The sequence below is a fragment of the Zingiber officinale genome, chromosome 3B (genome assembly GCF_018446385.1).
Source record: "Zingiber officinale cultivar Zhangliang chromosome 3B, Zo_v1.1, whole genome shotgun sequence".
Lineage (NCBI taxonomy): Eukaryota > Viridiplantae > Streptophyta > Magnoliopsida > Zingiberales > Zingiberaceae > Zingiber > Zingiber officinale.
In genome coordinates, this window is record NC_055991.1 from 58039404 (window position 1) to 58044725 (window position 5322).

Sequence of the window (5322 nt, forward strand, 5' to 3'; positions counted from 1 at the left end):
ATATAACTTTTTAGTAATATATAAATCAATTTACAAAATTGTTGTCGATCATATCTACATCATGAATTATTTAATTAAACTCTTATTAATAACACCAATTAAAATACTATGAAAGTACAACTGATTAATTTTCTTATTATTAAACAATAAATGTGTCATACAATTCAAACAGAAATTATGTATACATAATCCATAAACTTTGAATCCATGCTATGTATATATAAAAGCAAAAAACCTATATACAAGATATACATATTAGTTTCAATATATCTTAATTCTTGGATTAAATCTTTATGATAATATTTAATATTCTCATAAATATATGAATACCCTTCTTGGCAAAACAAAAACCACACATTCAATTTCTTTCCACATTCATCTGTGAGGACAAAAATTATTACATTATAATTAAGATGAAGTAGTTCATATAATCAATACATTAGACCAATGAACAAATTCAACAAAGACAATAAGCTAACAATAGATGCAATGTCTATATATTAAATTCAAGACAATAAGCAAGCTCACATAATTAATACATTAAACTCAATGAACATATTCTACACTTTCTAATTAAAAATTAGGATGCTATGCATTTTGCAGTTGATTTGAATAAGATTGTCAGTAGTTAGGTTGTACTTGGATATATTGACTGAGGGGTCTATCTGAATGAATTTAACCATTGCAAGGTTGCACGTCTAATCTCACATAGAGATGTGCAAAGATCATAGTGTCTAAAGGAGATGTCCTCGCTGGGATGTGCTCAACACAAGCTATTTAGAGTTGAGTTGATCAGGTGAGAACATTACATGAGGCACTAAAATGAGCCCAGGTCGTGCTTACCTGATGTAAGGTTTATGACATGCCAATGATCAAAGGTAGAAATTCTGTGAACTTACATTAGAATAGTCACACACACACATGAAAAAAAAAAATGAGACACACATAGCTAGATCTGAATATGAGCATACAATTTAAGGGGAAATCAATTATGTATATAGAAGAGCAAGAGTTCACAGTATTTGCTACTCGTGCAGGAAGTAAATCTTTGTAGTGAATAAATATCCTACATATATATAAGTGGAATTGTAACTAAAGCATAGAAATAGGTTTAACTTTTTAAATATTTTCACCTTTGAAGGAAAAGAATACTAACCACTACATTTGTAAAAAGGGAAATCAATAATACCAGAGGTTACACCTATCTTAGTCTCAAATTGCGAAAGGAAAATCAATTAGAAAAGATAAAAAAAGTAGGCTGATATATATCTTGCATCCATGTAGAATTCCCCAAGTGCAATATTTATATAACTTTAACTAAATTAAAAAAGATGGCTACGAAATTGTTTTCAGTTTTCTCATACATAAACTTAAATCTAAATAAAATTATGGCGACCATCATTCTATATCTATTTATAAATATAAGCTTGTATACATTTTGTTGGAAGATTTTGGTTGAAATGACTTGAGCGGATAATTTTAGACTGCCAACAAGGACTGATTTCTACTACGTGCCGAAGAGTGACAGATCGGACTCAGCCGCTGAGCGGACAGATCTACTAAAAAAAAAGAAAATTGTGAAAAAGTAGGCTCATATATATCTTACATCCATGTAGAATTCCCCAAGTGCAATATTTATATAACTTTAACTAAATGAAAAAAGATGACTACGAAATTGTTTTCAATTTGCTCATACATAAACTTAAATCTAAATAGAATTATGGCGACCATCATTTTATATCTATTTATAAATATAAGCTTGTATACATTTTGTTGGAAGATTTTGGTTGAGATGACTTAAGCGGATAATTTTAGACTGCCAACAAGGACTGGTTTCTACTACGTGCCGAAGAGCGACAAATCGGACTCAGTCGCCGAGCGGGCAGATCTACTGAGCAACAGCTCTGTATTTCCGAGCTGAGCAGTCAAGAGGCAGGCAGACTGATCGGATAGATCATCGGTCTTAATGATCATTATTCGCCACCATTTCACGCAGAAAGTTTTGATTCTGGATTAATCTTAAATTTTGCCATTGGTTGTTCCACTTGGGCAAATTTTGCCCCGACCAGTCCAGCATATTCGGCACACGTAGGTCATGCCCACACATGAGTTAAGATGGTTCAGTGCAATCTGGGCCCTGGATTTGCACCCCTTCTGCGCACCCACGCGTGAGAGAGAACCTCTCCCCATGCATTTGTTCACATCCTCAATGCATGTGAATCAATATAAACCAACCATCATGTCATGAAACTCCCAATGTGGGACTAAAGTCTCACTCACAATGGAGCCTCTTTCCTCTTCCACCTCTTCTCCATTCACTTATATTCAACACATTTTGCCAACTCGGAACGTACCTCATCAATTTCTTCCCGAGAGTACTCCGCTTTTTTGAACTGTGAACACACAAATTATGTTAATAAAAAAAATCAACACTGACTTTGCAAATTTTAAATAGTTTATTTCAAATAATTTTATATAAGAAAGATAATATTATTATTGATCATAGTGAATCTCTCTCGATAGATTCAACTTCTTTAATAACTTGTCTCATAAATCTCATCACATAATAAGTACATTGTTTCACATCTTATTGCCGAGGACCTAGGGCAATTAGAGACAAATTGTTAATGACAAATATACATATTAAAAAATATATTAAACATAATTACACATAGCTATACTACTTCCCACTCAGCATTTATTTCTACCTTTTCTTCCCTTATTTGAAATAAACAATCTTAAGGCCCTTCATACATTAATAATATTTGATATATGAGTTTTTTATTGAGTAAAATAAATGATTAATAAAAAATAAATATGAACTTACATTTCCACTACAAATTTCTAATCCTCATCGTGAATGCAGTGACTTAGGGAATCCAACAAATAAATAACATCTTTGTAGGGTTCAATAACAGTGAGAATCCAATCAAAGTGAGAATCCAATCAAAACTATGCACAGACACATAATTAGAGTACACTTATTACATAATTAGAGTACACTTATTATACACAGAAGTTTATAATCATCATCAAACACATCATTATCTAAACGCATTGATATATATATCTTCCTTCATCTAGAGTACACTTATTATAACAATATAACATATGTAATGATCTTGGGACACTTATTGACAAAGTATGTTTCTTTTTTGATTATTTAAAGTTCTTCCTTCGAGATTTCTAATAATTTTAAAACAATTACTTAAAACTATATGTAGCAAACATGATTAGTAAAGCATAGAAGTAAACAAAGCAAGAATACGTAAATAATCATGAATTTTCATTATTTCATTTCGTTAGATTATGTTTAATCTTTATCTTTTTTATAGTTTGAGTATGGTAAGTGAGTGGATTATGCCCCTACACTTAGAAGCAATGAAGTGGTACACAACACAAGAACAACTACTTAAGTACAACCAATACGCTCACCATAGACCAATGATTTTAGATTAGCACAAGCACAACTAAACAATTTAATCAAAACTAATTATTTCCCAACAACAACTGCAATGGTAAAAACCCTCGAGGAAGGCCTAACATGAGGAAAGCGATCCTACCTTCAATGAAGCTTGTTGGAATATGTAAGAGTATCGAAGAACTCTTTGATATAATTGCTGGCCTATTCCACAAGAGTGAATATCACTCTCAAACTTGAAGGTAATATTCGAACCTTAACTGCAAGGGCTGCCCAAATATAGCATGATATTAGAAATCTCTAATGACGGTTTATGCACATCTTAAGAAACGAGAAGAGATAGCATAGCTTTACCACTCCATGTAGTATCCACCACTCGATGGGAAAGATGTGCGACTCACTGCTCACACGAGAAGAGGTGTTTCCAATAGTGCCAACTATCCTGAACACCTCAAGTTGCAGCAAAACATAGAGATGAGGAATTCAATCAAGGGGGTCAATGTAGATAGAAGCTAAGATAATCCTTATGAAGACTCACCGCCGGCCTTAGATGTAGAATCTTGTTGCTAACCCAATGAAGGAAAGAATCAGCTACTGGCCGCACAACCAAACAACCCTAAGCGACAAGAATGATAGCGTTAGAAGAGGTGTAAAAGCTTCGGTGGCTTTGAAGGGTTAGTGATTGTGTCACGGGTGACGCGAAGGAGTGGCGGAAGAGGCTAGGTCATGAGCGGCATAGAGGAGTAGCAGAAACTAGGTCGCGGGCAGTGCAGAGGAGTGGGTGAGGAAGCTTGGTCGCTGGCTGTGCGGAGGAGTGGCAGAGGAGGCTAGGTTGCGGCCGACATGGAGGAGATGGGTACAGGTTTGCGAGGGGTGGGTTATGAAGGTAGGTTTTCATGGAGAAGACTTTCTAGAGAATAGTTTTCATGGAGACAAAAATGACTCTCATAGACAATGCTTTTCAATAGTCTTTGACCCCAAAAAAAATACTAATAGACAATGATTATTTGAAAAAGCATCGTTTTGATAAGAAAAAATATATATAGACAATAATTTTCACTAGAAGCATTGTAAATAAAATATAACACTTTTTATAAAAGTAGTATCTTTTAAGTATTATGTATGAATTTTTTTTTCTAGTAGTGACAATTAAGTTCCACTACGATTAAAAACATTATTTAACGATAATTAATTTCGTTGCTAACACATCTATATTCTGTATTCATCACTATTAATATTTAGTGATGAATACTTATCATTGCTAACATCGTCGATGTAAGTTTGTCATAAACCATATTTAGTGACGAAAGCCAAGATCTCGTTGTTAAGAGTAACAACATAACATAAAGCGTCGCTAAGATTATCACAATCACTGCTAAAATACACCATGGTTAACAACAAATTTTGAGTAATTCGTTGCTACATGCAGTTATGGTTAGCGACGAATTACTCACAATTCATCGCTAAATACAATCATGTTAGCGATGAATACTCATAATACGTCTCTAAATAAAGCCATGTTTAGTGACGAATTTTAGAAATTCATCGCTAACCATATATTTTTTTAAAAATAATTTTATTTATTTATATTCATATCCTGTATTATAAATTTACAACTCACAACATTCACAAAATTTACAAATTTACAACCTAGAACATTCACAAAATTTACAACTCACAACATTCACAAATTTACAACTCAAGTTCACAACTTTAACAACAAGTAAAACAACAAATAAAGTTCACAACTTCAAGTTGACAAATAAATTCATAATTTTAACAATAAATAAGTTCACAATATCAAATTCTAAGATCGAGGAGAAGGAGGTGGAGCTGAAGAGGAATTGTGGATCAAGGATTGTAATATTCTAGGTTCCAACCAGTTAAGAATTTATTCAAAT

General features: G+C 33.0%; 1 long non-coding RNA gene across 3 annotated transcripts; it reads right to left on the minus strand.

The window, feature by feature from the left end:
• Positions 1-515: 515 nt before the first annotated feature.
• Positions 516-4295, minus strand: LOC122056510. Of its 3 annotated transcripts, none has more exons than XR_006133199.1 (4): positions 3960-4295; positions 3776-3863; positions 3564-3690; positions 516-843 (listed from the first exon to the last, which is right to left on the minus strand). It is a non-coding gene; the product is annotated as an uncharacterized LOC122056510 (long non-coding RNA). The 3 variants fall into 3 exon arrangements; XR_006133200.1 differs by lacking the exon at positions 516-843 and adding an exon at positions 2313-2393 and having other exon boundaries at positions 3960-4289; XR_006133198.1 differs by lacking the exon at positions 516-843 and having other exon boundaries at positions 2313-3690.
• Positions 4296-5322: the final 1027 nt, after the last annotated feature.